The following is a 20329-nucleotide window of genomic DNA, read 5'->3' on the forward strand; positions in this document are numbered from 1 at the left end:
TGTCTTTTTCATCATCTGATATAGAGGGATAGCTTTCTCCCCCAACCGGCTTATAAACCGGGTTAGCGCTGCAATACGACCCGCCAGACGTTGAAAATTATTGATACACGTCGGCTTAGCCAGAGAAGTAATGGCCTTGATCTTTTCCGGGTTAGCTTCAATGCCCCTGTTAGACACCAAAAAGCCCAAGAGCTTGCCGGCCGGTACACCGAAGACACACTTGGCCGGGTTAAGCATCATCTTATAAACCCGGAGATTACCAAAGGTTTCGTTCAAATCATCTATCAATGTCCCCTCCTTCCTGGATTTTACCACAATATCATCCACGTAAGCATGAACACTGCGCCCAATCTGATTATGAAGACAATTTTGCACACACCGCTGATAAGTCGCGTGGGCACTCTTGAGCCCAAAAGGCATAGACACATAGCAGAAGGCTCCAAAGGTTCTTCTCCTGGTCCTTAACTGCCATCTTGATCTGATGATAACCAGAATAAGCATCCAGAAAGCTCAAACGCTCACAACCCACCGTAGCATCAATAATCTGATCAATACGAGGAAGAGCAAAAGGATCAGCCGGACAAGCCTTGTTTAAATCCGTGTAATCCACACACATGCGCCAGGTGCCATTCTTCTTAAGTACCAGCACCGGGTTAGCCAACCACTCAGGATGAAATACTTCAACGATAAACCCAGCCGCCAAGAGCTGGGCTACCTCCTCACCAATAGCTTTACGCCTTTCTTCATTGAAGCCGCGGAGAAACTGCCTGACCGGTTTAAACTTGGGATCGATGTTAAGAGTGTGCTCAACAAGTTCCCTCGGTACACCTGGCATGTCAGAAGGCTTCCATGCAAAGATGTCCCGGTTCTCACAGATGAACTCGATGAGCGCACTTTCCTATTTCGGATCCAGGTTAGCACTGATGCTGAACTGTTTGGATGAATCGCCAGGAACAAAATCAACTAGCTTAGTTTCATCAGCCGATTTAAACTTCAAGGCCGGATCATGCTCTGTAGTTGGCTTCTTCAAAGAAGTCATATCCGCCGGATCAACATTGTCCTTATAAAACTTCAACTCCTCTGTTGCACAAACCGACTCAGCATAAACCACATCCCCCTCTTCACATTCCAAAGCTATCTTCCAGCTCCCATGCACCGTGATGGTCCCCTTATGACCCGGCATCTTGAGCTGCAGATAAACATAACAGGGTCTTGCCATGAACTTAGCATAAGCCGGTCGGCCGAATAGGGCATGATAAGGGCTCTTGATTTTCACCACCTCAAATGTCAATGTCTCTGATCTAGAGTCGTGATCATCTCCAAAAGCAACTTCCAGAGCAATCTTACCAACTGGATATGCCGACTTACCAGGAACCACACCATGGAAAACAGTGTTCGACAGTTTGAGATTTTTATTTGTCAACCCCATGCGTTGGAAGGTTTCATAATAAAGGATATTGATGCTGCTCCCTCCGTCCATGAGCACCTTGGTGAACTTATACCCTCCAACCTGAGGCGCAACTACTAATGCCAGATGACCCGGATTGTCCACCCGAGGCGGATGATCCTCTCGACTCCACACAATGGGTGTTCAGACTAGCGTAAGTAACGGGGCACTGCCGGCTCAACGGAGTTTATTGCCCTTTTATGAAGCTTCTGATCCCGCTTGCACAAACTCGTGGTAAAGACGTGGTACTGCCCACTATTCAACTGTTTTGGGTTACTCTGATACCTAGACTCCTGCTGTTGATTCCCTTGGCCTGACTGTTGATGGTAGCCACCCTGATTTCCTGGATTTCCTTGATTACCTTGATGACCTTGGAACCCAGAGCTTGAACCACCACCGCCATAACCTGGACCCTGTGAACTGCCACCCGGTCCATTGTTGTCTTGAAAAAAGTTTGAAATTTTGAACTCCTTCATGATAAAACAATCCTTCCAAAGGTGACTGGATGGTCTTTGTCACGTACCATGCCTTGGACAGGGCTGATTCAACAGCTGCTCAAGATTAATGCCTGATCCTCCGGTCTGTGGGGGCAGTCTACCCTTGCGACTCTGGCCATTATTCTGTGCATTGGTATTTGCCACAAAGTCCAAACTGCTGTCAGCCTTGCGCTTACCATTACCTCCCTGATTTGTCGGGTTATGCTGCTGCCCCTTGGTGTTGCTGCTCTTCTTTCCCTTTCCCGGTTTGTCATCATCAGACTCGGGGTCCTTGGTACCATCAGAGTCAGCATACATAACTAGAGCCGCCATGAGTGTCCCCATGTCATTGCAGTGACGCTTGAGCCGTCCCAATTTCTGCTTCAGGGGTGTGAAACGACAGTTGCTTTCTAACATTAAGACTGCCGAATCAGCCTTGATACGATCCGACGAATGCAGGATTGTTGAGACCCGGCGCACCCAATGAGTCGTCAGTTCACCTTCTTCTTGAACACAAGTGGCTAAATCCACAATTGACATGGGCTGCTTGCATGTGTCTTTGAAATTCTGGATAAACCGGGCCTTTAACTTGGCCCATGATCCGATGGAGTTAACAGGGAGCCCCTTCAACCAAGTACATGCCGTCCCTTCCAACATCAAGGGAAAATACTTAACACATGCAGCTTCGCTAACATCCAACAATTCCATGGCCATCTCATAACTCTAAATCCACGCCTCAGGAGGTAAGTCGGCTGTGTAGTTAGGCACCTTGCGAGGACCTTTGAAATCCTTGGGCAGACGCTCATTCCGTATAGCTGGCACTAAACATGGCACGCCCAAATTCTTAAAGGTTACACCTGGCTCTACTGAAGTTGTTGAACGAATCGGAGTAGGCTGACGGGCCGCGTACTGAGCCGCTAGCTCGGCCTCCCGATGCGCTATACCTTGATCCACTATGTTCTGAGCCTCAGCACCATCGCCCGCTGGGTTATGCCCATGCGGCGGATTACGGTTTCGCGCACTGCTTGACACAGCCGGTTCATCGATATGTCTGCTGTAACTCCGGCTTGGGCGGGGGTGGAATGAATCCTTTCACGACTATAAGAATAAGCCTGTTGCTGAACCAACACCGTCTGTAACAGCTCTCGAGCCCTCCGGGTTTCAACCGCTACTGGAGACTCGCCTTCAACTGGAAGAGCCTCCAATCGCGATGCCGCAGCGATCATGTTATCCAAAGGGTTAGAGTAATGACCCGGCGGTGTCGGCACATGCTGAGGCGGGTTATTGTGCTGATGAGGCGGGTCCGTCGTGTGCGGCTGAACCGACGTTCCCGTCCCAGGTGCTTCGACCCGGTTTACCACTGCCGGGTTACTATTTCCTGCTCCTGGCGTGTTAAAGAGATTTCTTGCTACATAAACCGGGGGCAGACGAGTCTGATGCCTCCTTCTCATGACATCGTTCGAAGCGTTTTAGTCTAGCATGAGCCGGTAAGACTCCGCCTGAATCCGCTGTGCCTGAGCATCCAAAGTGGCCCGCTCTTCAGCCATCCTCGTGTTCTCCGTGTTCAGATCCTCCTTGGCCTGTGCTATCTCATCACGCAATTTCGCGATTGCCGCATTATGCTGATCCTGATCCGCCGGATTAACCACTGTGGTTATCAACGCTGCCAGCTTGTCTACCAAGTCAGTTAAAACCTAGGCCGGCAGGCGCACAGGGCCTCTTGCCCGGCAGCCATCACCGCTGCTGACCCGGAAATCAATCCTGCTGCAGTTGATGAGTGTTGCACGGGCTGTGTATCGGCCATGAAGATTGCAACCCGGTTTGGCGGTTCAAGGGGGTCCGGAATATTGTCGCCATTGGAATAGCCCCCAAGTCGGCCATCTTGCAACTGGTACAATGACTCGGTCTCACCGATGGATGACTCGCCATCTGAATAGACAACCGTCTCACCGTTAGATACCGACTCAGATTCTGCACCGTTAATGAGTCCCACGAAGGCACGCTTCATGACAGGCTGAACTCAGGCAGGTCTCGCACACTGAGCCGTCTGGATGATGTCGGTGCAGATGTCCGGCTCAGGGCCCGGTTCGCCGATCTTGCGGATGAAGACGTGAATTCCGCCGAAGGGGACCCGGTACCCGTACTCGATTGAGCCGGCCTCGGGGCCCCAGCCTACATCGTCGATGTAGAGCTTGTCGCGACGACTCTTGGTCATCCGGCCCACCGCGTATCCCTTGAGCCCTTCAAAGTTGCCCTCTAAGAACTTGAAACCATCGTGCGATAGCCCCACGGTGGGCGCCAACTGTCGTGGAATTGTCACATCAGATGTTCTAGTGTGAGGAGTTAGTCGTGGAGCCATCGCAACGAAGTTAGCTTAAAGGGGTTAAGGAGGACAAAGGACACGGGGAGTTTATACTGGTTTGGCCCCTTGCGGTGAAGGTAAAGGCCTAATCCAGTTTGAGGTGGTATTGCTAGGGTTTCGATGAACAGGGAGCGAATACGCTAAGCCTGGCTCTCGATCTATTGTTTCTTGTCCCTAAACCGCCGCCGTGTCGTCCCTTTATATTCACAGGTTGACACCCGGCGGTTCACAGAATCCCGACCGGCTCAGAAACGTGTCCGGCTCGGTTTCTACTCTTTCCTATCTTACAATACAAGTCATACATCTTATGGCGGTTTACATCTTTGGGCCCTAATCCGCCTTTGGGCTTTGGCCCTTACTATTAAGCCTCCTTCGTAAAGCGCCATCTTCCATGTCTTCATGGGCTTAAAATATGGGTAAGTCACTATGAGCATAACCCGGTCCCTCCTGGGCGGTTTATACTCAATAGTTATATCCCCAACAACGTGCATTGGACTAAGCTGGAATCTGCAAGCATTTAATTCAGGGGAGAAGACAAGGTAATATGGGCTCTTGGTTAAATCAACAATAATGCATATAAGAGCCACTCCAATATTTTCATTATGGTCTTCTCCTCTCTACCCCCAAAGAAAAGAAATAAAACTATTTACACGGGAAAACTCCCAACAAGCAAAAAGAAGAACGAGAAATCTTTTTGGGTTTTCTTTTAATTACTACTACTACTACTACAGGCCTGGAAAGTAAACTAGCTAAAAGCTACAACTAATTTTTTTGGTTTTTCTTAAGGTTATTCAAGCACACAAGAAGAAAGCAAGAAAAAGGAAAATAAAGTAGCATGGATAGTACAATGAAAAAGTATGAGCACCGACAACTGGCGTGAGTGTGTGAACATGAATGTAATATCGGTGAGAAATACGTACTCCCCAAGCTTAGGATTTTGGCCTAAGTTGGTCTATGCCCATGGATCAAAGTGGTCCTATCCAGTGTACTGAGGAGGATCCTGTAACATCCCAAAATTCTAAATTTTGGAATATTATATTAAATAAATATTTATGAATTGTTTGTTTGATTGTTGTGTGACTGATTGTGTGAAATTGAGTGGCTTTTGGAAATTTCAAAAGTATTTGATTTTTTTATTTAAACTTGAATTCAAATTGGCCTCTGAAATTTATTTCAAAAAAACCCTGACAAATACTTGCTCAAAAGTACGAGAGGAGCTAAAATGACACTCCAAAAATGTCAGAAGAAAATAACGCCAAAACTTTGAATTCAGATTTGGATTTATTTGGAGTTTTCAAAAAAAGATGTTGTTTTATAAAGTTTTATTTCGCCTCTGAAAAATAGTTCATCTTTTAGGATTTATTTTTCTGAGAATTTTGATATATAGTTGTCCTATACAAAAGTATTTTTGTTTTCTCTCTGTATATTGTTTTCTGACTTTATTTTTTTTAAACGCCTCAGCCGGGCGCCTGGCCAGCAAGCCCAGCCACCCGGTCCGCAGCGCACCAGCAGGCGCCAGCCCAGCCGCCCGCGCAGGCCGCCACCAGCGCCGCTTCCCACGCACGCTCGATCCCCTCGCTCGCCTGGATCTCTTTCCCTCACGTAACCCTCTATCTCTCTCATTTTTTTCTCTCTGACCGCTGGATCCCACCGCCTTATCTCTTTCCTCCCGATACTCCCATGCCTATATCTTGTTCCGTTCGACGCTGGCCGCGTCCGCACCCTCTCCAAAACCCTAGCTAAAGCCTTCCCCTCGCCCAAGCAACATGTCCTATAAATACCCTGAGCCCTCCCCCCTCGTTTTCCTTCGGAACCCAAGTCAAAACACCACCGTAGCCCACGCACTAGACAAACCGATCTCGCTTTGCCGCCGCCCATTCACCGTTGAAACTCGCCATCGGTGAGGATCCCCAACCCCCCTAACCTCTGCTATCGGCCTAGCCCAACCCCACAAATCTCTTTGACACGTTTTGGACGTCCAGGAAGCACCGGAGATACCAACTCGAGCTCCCACCGCCGCCGGAGTTCACGGAGTTCACCTCGATGCTAAGCTCGACCCCGACGTCCCCTCGCCTCATCTTCCACAGAAAATCGAACGCCCTCGACCTTCCGCATCGCCTGAACATCCTCTCTGACGCCGCCAACGACAGGAGCCCTACCGCCCACCGGCCTCTTTTTCGCTGCCACGGATGTTTTCCCTCTCTAAGCAAGGCTCCTCTTTTCGTATTTTTCTTTTAGATCGAATCTTTATGTAGAATTAGATCGGTTTAGTAAGTCGCTTTTTTTACTAGATTGATTTTAGTGTACGGTATTTTTTTAGGTTTAGATCTAAACCGGTTCACCGGTTTCTTTTAGCTATACACTGTACGTGGATGTTAAGTTGCGCCCGGGCACTGTTTAGTTTCAGATCGCACAACCCATCAACCCTGTAGCGCCTGTTAGTTTTTTTTGTTTTTTTTCTCGTTCTGTTTTAGAAAACAGAAAGTTCCAATCTTGTAAAATCTGTATCTTTTGGGTTATTTGATATTTTTAGTTGATTCTTTTTGCTCTAGTTTGCAAATTTCCTATAGTTTCTGTAGAAAATAGTTTCGGCCATGTTTTAGTTTTTAAATTTTTTTATATTAGATTTAGTCAGATTAGTATTTCTGCTATAAATTGAGCTAGGATTATTCCTTTTTTGTGAATCTTTTTGCCACTGCTTTGTTTTGTCATTTCCTAGAAGTAGGATTTATTTGGGTATTTTTTGTTTTTATTAAAAAAAAGTTTTCACGAAAACAACATCTGTGCTAGTTATTTTTAACTTGCTGCTGTTTTCTGTTGTTTTAATTATTTTAAAATCTTTTTCACCTCTTTTATATTTTATTTCAGATTTGTTTCTGTAGTTATAGAGGGTAAACTTTATTATAGAAAAATAAAATGTTTTATCTTTTTCTTACTAGTTTTGTTTTAAGCATAATTAGAGTTTTAATTTAGCTTTTTATGTGTTTCCTTTTGCTAGTAAAACTTTATGAAAAATATCTTCTGTTAACTTAGTTGATTTAAATTTTATTTTCTATTAAAAATATTAGTTTTGTATTTTCTTTGTTAAGTTTTACTTAGGACAAAACTAATTTTTGTAGTTAAGGCAAAAGGTTTTTCCTAGTAGGTTCTTTATAGTTTTCCCCTATTAGTTCTTTCGATGTGTTATTTCTTTTGTATTGGGTTTTCTTATGGATTTTTTTATTGTTAGGTTTGCTTGCTAGAATGCTTGCTTATGTGAATGTCATGTTTGTTATTATAGATTTCATCGGAGAGTTGCGTATAGTCCGATCAAGTTATTTTTGAGAGCGTTGTTATCTTCATCAACTTACCAGGCAAGTTCACTTTGACCATGTTTTTCATACCTATGTTTTATTTGCATGTAGTAGCACCGTTTCAATAATCCCTCCAGAAGTGATATTGGTTTCTTGTAGTTGAGTAGAATGCATGAGGTAGGAACCCATCTCCCTGTTATCAAGCCCGGGACGTTATATAGTTTTAATGCTACGCTATAGTAGACGGGGTTTGGTATGAGTGCACGAGAGTGGTCTGAAGAAGGAGGACTCTATGTCAATGGCAAACTTCATGATGGCATCGGCAAGGACTGCATCTTCAGGACTCCAAGACCTCAAGATTTCGAGACTCGAGACAAGAATTTAATACACACTACTGGGTGAAGGACAGTTGACGGGCACCCTGGAGAAACCAGTGGATGGCCGGGATGCATGGAGAAGCGCCATGACATCTTGCGGAAAGCTTCACCCAGACTCAAAGAGACGGAAGAATATTTCATGCCCGGAAGCTTACCTGTGCAACCGCAATTCATTATGGGCTCTGGCTTGGTTGACCTTAGTGGTGACTCTGGCTGGAACGATGCTAGCAGATGTAGAACTACGGTAGAATTGGATGAGCGCCGGACAGTGGTCAGAGGAACTCTTCGGAAGACCATGTTTCGGTCATCTTGTTCTCAAACACCCTGAAGTGCGGGAACATAAAAAGAGGGATCGAATCTTGCGGGTAAAGTGTACAAACCTCTGCAGAGGGTTAAAACCTAATCGATTAGCCGTGTCCCCGGTTACGGACAATTTGAGCATCTGGACTTGGATCTATCTCGGAACTCTCAACACCGGACTGATAAAATGATTGTGGGCAACTTATGATGATTTTGGGTTATGAGACATCAGTTGGCGGAACCATGTCATGGTAGAAAACTCTGTAGTACAGGTTACTGATAATTCTTTGTTGTAGGGAAAATAAAACCAGCTTTTACGCAAAAACATCAGACATAGAGCCACAAAGCCCTATTGCATGTAGAATAGTTTATCATCTGCTTTCTCTTATTGTGATCTTGCCGGTACATTCAATGTACTGACCTACACGGCTGCAACGTATCATGTTGTAGGATTTCTTCAACGAGTAAGAGTTACGATACAGGGTTACGGTCTACACTCAACCTGCCGATGGCGTTGATGGGACTCCACACCCGTTTAGTTGTTTCCGCTGAGACTTATGAGGTATATAATAGTTTACGTTACTTATACATGTGATTGCACTTTGATATGTACATTGATGTATTGTGTGTGCCCGCATACCGATCCAGGGATGGCATGGATACACAGAGGCTTGATCGTCTGAGGTCGGGTCGCTACAGATATGGTATCAGAGCACATGTTGACTGTAGGACGTGACCCTAGGAAATGACTTAGTAATATGAAGACCCCAATAGGAACGACCTTTGTTTTGTACCACTTTCGTAACACCTGATTCCTTTTACTGAACCTTCCTTATTCCAAACTATAGATGGAGAGCTACGTTCTGAACAAAAGAGAACACTTCGAGAAGGTTCTTGGAGGCCCCTTCCTTGTGGAGCTTGTCAGGCTGCTGAAGCTACCGATACCTGAGATCAAGGCAACTAAGAGGACGTCTAGATCATGGGGAGTCAAGACCCAAGTTTTTGGCCGTAAAGAAGACCCCAAGACTGTAGACATCAACTTCGGAACTATAAACGGTGACTGTGATATGGGCATCAACACTGCCGTCCATGATGCTATTGCACGTTTATGCTATCGTCATCGTGCTGCACTAAACCCACACTTCTTTGGAAGGATTGGATGGCAGAAGTTTGATGGAGCAACTATTGCCTTGACAGAAGCGCAAAAGATGAAGTTCTCCCCACTGTTAGTGTACAATCAGGATCTAGAACAATACGTCAAGAATCCTCAGATGGACCTCCTGGAAGCCCTGTTTGACAATGAAGCACTACGAGAAGAGGTCAAGACTCAGAGACTGAATGTAAACAAGCTGGAGGACGAGAACCACGTGATCCCGAGAATGCGTCAGGAACTGAAAAGCAGCAGGACCATGTCTCATGCCAAGGACGTTGAGATCCAGAAGCTCAAGGAACAACTTCAGGACATACAGGGTCGTCACAAGAAACTCCGCGTCGACAGGGAAAATCTAGCAGAAAAATTGGAGGAGATCAAGTCCACACAGAAGAAGCCCCAGTGGGGACAATGATCAAGTTCCCGATAAATTAGCTTAGTAGTAGCCCACCATGAGAGAAATAAAGATGAACGCTTTCTCGATTTAAGTATCTGACCATACCAACTTATGTGGGTGGCGATACTGTAGAATTGATTAAATAAATGAATGCTTGGTTGCTATTATTTTCTGTGTTTATTGAATGATTGGATAGATGCGTAGGCTTGTAGTTATTTCAACCTTGAGAGACGTAAGTTACGGAAGAATGGTAGAAGGCCTTCATATGGGAAAAGCATCAGGAATTGGAAACTCCCTAGCATTGAAGACCTGAAGAAATAAAGACTTAGAAACGAAACCATAGTAGAACGGCCCATTACAAATGGTACCTTTTTCTTTTGAGCTAGGATTTGTTTGTTGATGGGTGGGTATTTGCTTTCTCTTTCTATCTCAACCAGACCCCGAAACCTTGAACCCATGGCAGCTGAACACCAAACTTTTCTGGAGACAATTACAATTTCCCCATGGAGATACATTCTTTGTTCTGAGTACCCTTCTTATCCTACACATGCAGATGACAACCCTTTATGAGTCCTTCCTCAAGGGCCCAGAAACGATCATAACCCTGACAAGTGATCATGATTACTCGAAGATCCTGAAGGACATGATGAAGCATATTCACCTTGAAGGAGATGCAGTCTACAAAGGCTACCCATTCATGCAAAAGGGAGTGGAACTTTGGTATGTGGAGGTACACCTCCACCGTATGAAAGGAGTTTGCCCAAAGACGATGGGGTAGTACTTTTTCATCTCACGTGTACCACAAGCAACTTTCTTCGACGCTGTTCGTGAAGCAGCCATGGAAGCCATACGCCAGATCAGAGAAATACTTGAAGCAAGACTCCGTTATACTCAGGAATACCTAAGAGAAGTGCATGCAGAGATGATGGAGATGAAGCTCAAGGCCACTACGATGAAACAGAAGATTGAATATTTCAAGGCACATGTCGCACAATTCCAGTGGGACTGAAGAATCCGCAAGGAGGAAAATGAATAAAGTTGGAAGTAATGCCTGACCATAGCAAACCATGTGGATGCCAGCATTTGTAATAAAGTACTTTTTGGAATTTGGATTTACAAAAAATGGTTAAGGTTGTAATAAAAGATTTGATATGAAAATAATATGATTTATGGATAAACTTGTGCATTTCATTTTAGGTGTGGTAGTACTCTGTAAAGCCACATGATCAATGAAGAAAGAAATGTCTTATTCATTACGGTCCATAGAAGGGAGCTGGACCAAATAAGTTGGAGTCTTGTATGATCGTCACCACAAGGGTATGAAGGAATGAAATACTATTGGATTTACAAGAGGTATAATGTGGGAATATGGAACAATAATCCTCGAAAGGATGAGTTAAAATTGTACAAGAGTTGAAGTGGGCCCTAACCCACAGGCCCAAGAGTTAATAAGAAGCAAGCACACTCTTGCTGAAGGAAGAAATTTTGGAAGAAAAACTCCGAATTAATCAGCATACGTTTCTTAGGAGGATACGAAAACCTGAGAGTTGTGAAGTAACGATAGATGTTTCATTCAGCTTGCAGAATCAATGGATTTATTCGAACTCAGTTCGTCGACAAGAGAAATTCTGCAATGCTTGTGAGTATGCCCAAGTGTTAGAATACGTGATTCGATATCTGCATATGTAGTAGTGGTTCAAGTACGGGATGGATTGGCCCCCATACCGGAGACTTCTATCATGAACTATCATATGTTGATGGAAAATCAGAGAGCCTTTAAAACCTTAGAAGAGTGTCGACACGTCAAGCCATAAAACCATAGAATGGTAGGATGATGGAACCCTTTATAGGTAACCGTTGCCAATCGTAGGATATACGGTGAGATTCAACCAAACCCATTTTTTGCAGGAGAAACCATACATGGTTGACCACCATGAGAATTTCGATAGTTATTTAGTATTGGTGACAGACCAGTAAGCTAAGAAGACCCAGTCTCGGAAGAACCTCACCAGGATGAAAGGACGCATGTTTGAGAAAAAGGTTATGCCCCTACCGGGAGAGCATCAGTGAAGGAGTTATTCGAGAGAACATGAGAAGACCGACACCGTCAACCCAAAGGGATGGAGTACATGAGTTCTGTCGGAAACCTAACCCTGTTTTTAAGTGTGGTAGCACACTAGACCATTCCGATCAATGGAATTGCTGGAAGACCCCCAAACCCAAACCTTTCTTGCTAGCCTCTTCGAATCTCGAGGACGAGATTCATTTTAAGTGTGGTAGGTTTGTAACATCCCAAAATTCTAAATTTTGGAATGTTATATTAAATAAATATTTATGAATTGTTTGTTTGATTGTTGTGTGACTGATTGTGTGAAATTGAGTGGCTTTTGGAAATTTCAGAGGCATTTGATTTTTTTATTTAAACTTGAATTCAAATTGGCCTTTGAAATTTATTTAAAAAAAATCCTTGACAAATACTTGTTCAAAAGTATGAGAGGAGCTAAAATGACACTCCAAAAATTTCAGAAGAAAATAATGCCAAAACTTTGAATTCAAATTTGGATTTATTTGGAGTTTTCAAAAAAAGATGTTTTTTATAAATTTTTATTTCGCCTCTGAAAAATAGTTCATCTTTTAGGATTTATTTTTCTGAGAATTTTGATATATAGTTGTCCTATACAAAAGTATTTTTGTTTTCTCTCTGTATATTGTTTTCTGACTTTATTTAAGAAAAAAGCCTCAGCCGGGCGCGTGGCCAGCAAGCCCAGCACCCGGGCCGCAGTGCACCAGCAGGCGCCAGCCCAGCCGCCAACACAGGCCGCCACCAGCGCCGCTTCCCACGCACGCTTGATCCCCTCACTCGCCTGGATCTCTTTTCCTCACGTAACCCTCTCTCTCTCATTTTTTTCTCTCTGACCGCTGGATCCCACCGCCTTATCTCTTTCCTCCCGATACTCCCATGCCCGTATGTCGTTCCGTTCGACGCCGGCCGCGTCCGCGCCCTCTCCAAAACCCTAGCTAAAGCCTTCTCCTCGCCCAAGCAACACGTCCTATAAATACCCTGAGCCCTCCCCCCTCGTTTTCCTTCGAAACCCAAGTCAAAACACCACCGTAGCCCACCCACTAGACAAACCGATCTCGCTCCGCCACCGCCCGTTCACCGTCGAAACTCGCCATCGGTGAGGATCCCCAACCCCCCTAACCTCTGCTATCGGCCTAGCCCAACCCCACAAATCTCTTTGACACGTTTTGGACGTCCAGGAAGCACCAGAGATACCGCCTCGAGCTCCCAACACCGCCGGAGTTCACGGAGTTCACCTCGATGCTACGCTCGACCTCGACGTCCACTCGCCTCATCTTCCACAAAAAATCGGACGCCCTCGACCTTCCGCATCGCCTGAACATCCTCTGCGACGCCGCCAACGACCGGAGCCCCGCCGCCCACCGGCCTCTTCTTCTCTGCCACGGACATTTTCCCTCTGTAAGCGAGCGCTCCCCTTTTCGTTTTTTCTTTTAGATCGAATCATTATGTAGAATTAGATCAGTTTAGTAAGTCTTTTTTTACTAGATTGATTTTAGTGTATAGTAATTTTTTTAGGTTTAGATCTAAATCGCTTCACCGGTTTCTTTTAGCTATACACTGTACGTGGATGTTAAGTTGCGTCCGGGCGCTGTTTAGTTTCAGATCGCACAACCCATCAACCCAGTAGCACCCGTTAGTTTTTTTTTCTCGTTCTGTTTTAAAAAACAGAAAGTTCCAATCTTGTAAAATCTGTATCTTTTGGGTTATTTGATATTTTTAGTTGATTCCTTTTGCTCTAGTTTGCAAATTTCCTATAGTTTCTGTAGAAAATAGTTTCGGCCATGTTTTAGTTTTTAAAAATTGTTTTATATTAGATTTAGTCAGATTAGTATTTCTGCTATAAATTGAGCTAGGATTATTCCTTTTTTGTGAATCTTTTTGCCACTGCTTTGTTTTATCATTTCCTAGCAGTAGGATTTTTTTGGGTAGTTTTAGTTTTTATTAAAATTTGTTTTTCACAAAAACAACATTTGCGCTAGTTATTTTTAAATTGCTGCTGTTTTCTGTTGTTTTAATTATTTTAAAATCTTTTTTCACCTCTTTTATATTTTATTCCAGATTTGTTTCTGTAGTTATAGAGGGTGAACTTTTATTTACAGAAAAATAAAATGTTCTATTTCTTTTTCTTACTAGTTTTGTTGTAAGCATAATTAGAGTTTTAATTTAGCTTTTTATGTGTTTCCTTTTGCTAGTAAAACTTTATGAAATATGCCTTCTGTTAACTTAGTTGATTTAAATTTTATTTTCTGTTAAAATTATTAGTTTAGTATTTTCTTTGTTAAGTTTTACTTAGGACAAAACTAATTTTTGTAGTTAAGGCAAAAGGTTTTTCCTAGTAGGTTCTTTATAGTTTTCCCCTATTAGTTCTTTCGATGTGTTATTTGTTTTGTATTGGGTTTTCTTAATGAGTTTTTTTTGATTGTTAGATTTGCTTGCTAGAATGCTTGCTTATGTGAATGTCATGTTTGTTATTATAGATTTCATCGGAGAGTTGCGTATAGTCCTATCAAGTTATTTTCGAGAGCGTTGTTATCTTCATCAACTTACCAGGCAAGTTCACTTTGACCATGTTTTTCATACCTATGTTTTATTTGCATGTAGTAGCACCGTTTCAATAATCCCTCCAGTAGTGATATTGGTTTCTTGTAGTTGAGTAGAATGCATGAGGTAGGAACCCATCTCCCCGTTATCAAGCCCGGGACGTTATATAGTTTTAATGCTATGGTATAGTAGACGGGGTTTGGTATGAGTGCACGAGAGTGGTGTGAAGAAGGAGGACTCTACGTCAATGGCAAACTTCATGATGGCATCGGCAAGGACTTCATCTTCAGGACTCCAAGACCTCAAGATCTCGAGACTCGAGACAAGAATTTAATACACACTACTGGGTGAAGGACGGTTGACGGGCACCCTGGAGAAACCAGTGGATGGCCGGGATGCATGGAGAAGCGCCATGACATCTTGCAGAAAGCTTCACCCAGACTCAAAGAGACGGAAGAATACTTCATGCCCGGAAGCTTACCTGTGCAACCGCAAGTCATTATGGGCTCTGGCTTGGTTGACCTTAGTGGTGACTCTGGCTGGGACGGTGCTAGCAGATGTAGAACTACGGTAGCATTGGATGTGCACCGGACAGTGGTCAGAGGAACTCTTCGGAAGACCATGTTTCGGTCATCTTGTTCTCAAACACCCTGAAGTGCGGGAACATAAAAAGAGGGATCGAATCTTGCGGGTAAAGTGTACAAACCTCTGCAGAGGGTTAAAACCTAATCGATTAGCCGTGTCCCCGGTTACAGACAATTTGAGCATCTGGACTTGGATCTATCTCGGAACTCTCAACACCGGACTGATAACATGATTGTTAGCAACTTATTATGATTTTGGGCTATGAGACATCGGTTGGCGGAACCATGTCATGGTAGAAAACTCTATAGTATAGGTTACTGATAATTCTTTGTTGTAGGGAAAATAAAACCAGCTTTTACGCAAAAACATCAGACATAGATCCAAAAAGCCCTATTGCATGTAGAATAGTTTATCATCTGCTTTCTCTTATTGTGATCTTGCCGGTACATTCAATGTACTGACCTACACGGCTGCAGCGTATCATGTTGCAGGATTTCTTCGACGAGTAAGAGTTACGATACAGGGTTACGGTCTACACTCAACCTGCCGATGGCGTTGATGGGACTCCACACCCGTTTGGTTGTTTCCGCTGAGACTTATGAGGTATATAACAGTTTACGTTACTTATACATGTGATTGCACTTTGATACGTACATTGATGTACTGTGTGTGCCAGCATACCGATCGAGGGATGGCACGGATACACAGAGGCTTGACCGTCTGAGGTCGGGTCGCTACAGACCCTCGGGGTGCCACTTGTTGGCGATCTCCTCTGGATCCCACTGATAAACAGACTGCTGATAAGTGTCAAGTGGTGGCTCCGGCTCAGTATCTGGAGCAGGTGTCGCGCTCAAGTATGCATGAATGGCCTCCGGCAAAATGAGGTACGTGCCAGAAAATATGTTAAACAAAGAGGGCGCAGGCAAGGTAATAAACTCACAATTATTTTTACCGAATATCAAATTATACTTAAGCAGTTTCTTCTTATTTTTAACAATAAAGTCATGTGCTACCATACTCTTATAATCTAGAAAGACAGGGGGCATCAACTTTTCTTCTTTCTCATAATGCCTATAGGTATATTAAAGTGTGCAGCAAGGCGCGAAGCAAAGATGCCACCGAAGATGGGGCCCTTTGTACGGTTCAGAATTAAACGTTTAGCAATAATAGCGCCTAAACTGAAAGTTGTATCATGAAACAAAGCATGGCGCAAAATAACAATATCAGGAGCACTAAGATTTCCACTGTTCCCGCAACCAATCAAGCATCTACTAGCAAATATTGCAAAGTAACGTAGAACAGGAAAATGTATGCTAGTAATTCTTGCACCTGAAACTTTCCTCGTTTCCCCTACAGCAATTTCATTAATAAATCCCACCACATCATTACGGTGTGGTTCCTCTATGCTGCCCTCAAAGGGTATCTTGCATACCCGACAAAAATCATATAGGGACATCTCCCTAACTTCATCATATAAATGAAACTCCACTGAAGGTGGTGATCTCCTAGCATGGAAATGAAAATTTTGCACAAAAATATTAGTGAGTAGGAGATACTGTTCGCGCTGGTCGCGGAGGAAGTCGGTGAGGCCTGAATTCTCAGCTAAATAATAAAAACAACCATGAATCCCAACTGCCTTCAAGAACTCATCACAAGGCCATTCACACGGCCGAACCTCCGCAGTGCGAGGGAGATTATATTTGGGATTTTTATCCTCCTCACTTTGCTTATCCTTCGAGCTTCGGCTCGAAGAGCCTCTCAACAATCTCTTCATCATTTTATTTTTCTGATTTTTTTTGAAATTTTTAGTGACTCAAAATAAAAGTGAACCAAACTCAACAAGATTGATAGCAACTACTCCCGCAAGTGCCTAGAGACTATATCATGCATTAGAACTACTTGGGACCAAATAAATTTCCCATGCAAGCTCAAAATAGGGTCACCTAAGCAGCAAAAATTTGCAATAAATAAAGCACTAGAACAAAAACTAATTGGACCATTGGTGGAGTCACATACCGAAGAACAATCCCCCAAACCAGTTTTGTGAGTGGAGCTTTGAGCAAGGAGATCAAAAATCGCAGCAAAATGAGCTAGAACACGAGTTTGAGCTATGTGGTGATTTTTTCTGGAGGAAGACAAAGTGTGTGGGTACTGGAATAAGTGGAGGGGGCCACGTGGGGCCCACGAGGCGGGGGGCGCGCCCTGGACCCTCGTGGCCAGGTGGTGGCTCCCCCTGATGTGTTCTCAGTGCCAGGTATTCTTATATTCTACAAAAAATTATATTTCAATTTCAGGGCATTTGGAGAACTTTTATTTTTGGGGCAATTTTTTTATTACACGGATAATTCAGACAACAGACAGAAAATACTATTTTTGCTTTATTTAATCTAAATAACAGAAAGTAAAAGGGGGGGGGTACAGAGACTTGTGCTTTCTAACTTCATCCATCTCATGCTCATCAAAAGGAATCCACTAACAAGGTTGATCAAGTCTTGTTGACAAACTCATTCCGAATCGCATGGAACTGGAGAATTTTCGAATAGCACTAGTTTACCTCAACGGGGATATGCACATCCCCAACAATAAGAATATCATATTTCTTTTTGATAGTAGGAAGAGGAAATACAAAACCTCCAATAGTAATTGTTGGAATTTTTCCAATAGAATTGATACTGTGGACTTGAGGTTGTTTCCTTGGAAAGTGTACCGTATGCTCATTACCATTAACATGAAAAGTGACATTGCCTTTGTTACAATCAATAACAGCCCCTGTAGTGTTCAAAAAAGGTCTACCAAGGATAATCGACATACTATCGTCCTCGGGAATATCAAGAATAACAAACTCCATTAAGATAGTAACGTTTGCAACCACAACAGGCACGTCCTCACAAATACCAACAGGTATTGCGGTTGATTTATCGGCCATCTGCAAAGATATTTCAGTAGGTGTCAACTTATTCAAATCAAGTCTACGATATAAAGAGAGAGAGGCATAACACTAACACCGGCTCCAAGATCACATAAAGCAGTTTTAACATAGTTTCTTTTAATGGAGCATGGTATAGTTGGTACTCCTGGATCTCCAAGTTTCTTAGGTATTCCACCTTCAAAAGTATAATTAGCAAGCATGGTGGAAATTTCAGTTCCCGGTATCTTTCTTTTATTAGTAACAATATCCTTCATGTATTTAGCATAAGGGTTCATTTTAAGCATATCAGTCAAACGCATACGCAAAAAGACAGGTCTAGTCATTTTAGCAAAGCGCTCAAAATCCTCATCATCCTTTTTCTTGGATGGTTTAGGAGGAAAAGGAATGGGTTTCTGAACCCATGGTTCTCTTTCTTTACCGTGCTTCCTAGCAACGAAGTCTCTCTTATCATAACGTTGATTCTTTGATTGTGGGTTATCAAGATCAACAACAGGTTCAATTTATACATCATTGTTATTGCTAGTTTGAGCATCAACATGAACATCATCATTAACGTTAACACTAGGTTCATGTTCATCACCAGATTGTGTTTCAACATCAAAATAGAAATATCATTGGGATTCTCAGGTGTGTCAACAACAGGTTCACTAGAAGCATGCAAAGTCCTATCATTTTTCTTTTTCTTCTTTTTAGAAGGACTAGGTGCATCAACATTAGTTCTCTGAGAATATTGCTCAATTCTCTTAGGGTGGTCCTCAGGATACAAAGGTTTCTGAGTCATTTTACCCCCTCTAGTCATAACTCTAACATCATTATCATTTTTCTTATTATTTAATTCATTGAGCAAATCATTTTGAGCTTTAAGCACTTGTTCTACTTGAGTGGTAACCATAGAAGCATGTTTACTAATAAGTTTAAGTTCACCTTTAACTCTAGGCATATAATCACTCAAGTGTTCAATCATATAAGCATTGCATTTCAATTGTCTATCAACATAAGCATTGAAGTTTTCTTGTTTAACAATAAAATTATCAAACTCATCCAAGCATTGGCTAGCACACTTATAACGGGGAATACCACCTTCATCAAATCAATAGAGAGAATTTACCTTTACTACCTGTGTCGGGTTATCAAGACCATGTATTTCTTCAATAGGTGGTAAATTCTTAACATCTTCAGATTTAATACCTTTTTCTTTCATAGATTTCTTAGCCTCTTGCATATCTTCAGGACTGAGAAATAGAATACCCCTTTTCTTCGGAGTTGGCTTAGGAGTTGGTTCAGGAAGTGTCCAATTATTTTCATTACTCAACATATTATTCAATAGCGATTCAGCTTGATCAATAGTTCTTTCCCTGAAAACACAACCATCACAACTATCTAGGTGGTCTCTGGAAGCATCGGTTAGTCCATTATAAAAGATATCAAGTATTTCATTTTTCTTGAGAGGATGACCAGGCAAAGCATTAAGTAATTGGAGAAGCCTCCCCAAGCTTGTGGGACACTCTCTTCTTCAATTTGCACAAAATTATATATTTCCCTTAAAGCAGCTTGTTTCTTATCAGCAGGTAAATATTTAGCAGAGAAGTAATAAATCATATGCTGGGGACTACGCACACAACCAGGATCAAGAGAATTAAACCATGTTTTAGCATCACCCTTTAATGAGAACGGAAATAGCTTAAGGATATAGTAGTAACGAATTTTTTCCTCATGAGTGAATAGGGTGGCTATATCATTTAATTTAGTAAGATGTGCTACAACAGTTTCAGATTCATAGCCATGAAAAGGATCAGATTCAACCAAATTATTTATCTCAGGATCGACAGAGAAATCATAATCCATATCAGTAATACAGAAAGGTGAAGTGACAAAAGCAGGGTCATATTTCATTCTAGCATTCAAAGATTTTTCTTTCAGCTTAGCTAATAATTTCTTAAGATCATATCTAGCATTGCAGGCAAGAAAATCTCTAGCAGTTTCTTCATCCATAACATAACCCTCAGGCACAACAGGCAATTCATATCTAGGGAGAGAATCTTCATCATCACTTTCATCAATATTATCAGTTTCAATAATTTCATTCTCTCTAGCCCTGGCAAGTTGTTCATCAAGAAATTCACCTAGTGGCACAGTATTATCAAGCGTAGAAGTAGTTTCATCATAAGTATCATGCAAAGCAGAAGTGGCATCATCAATAACATGTGACATAGCAGAATTAATAGCAGAAGCAGGTTTAGGTGTCGCAAGTTTACTCATAACAGAAGGAGAATCAAGTGCAGAGCTAGATGGCAGTTCCTTACCTCCCCTCGTAGTTGAGGGATAAATTTTGGTTTTCTCGTCTTTCAAGTTCCTCATAGTGATCAGCTGATATAAATCCCAAGTGACT

This window comes from Triticum aestivum, chromosome 4D (genome assembly GCF_018294505.1).
Source record: "Triticum aestivum cultivar Chinese Spring chromosome 4D, IWGSC CS RefSeq v2.1, whole genome shotgun sequence".
Taxonomy (NCBI): Eukaryota; Viridiplantae; Streptophyta; class Magnoliopsida; order Poales; family Poaceae; genus Triticum; species Triticum aestivum.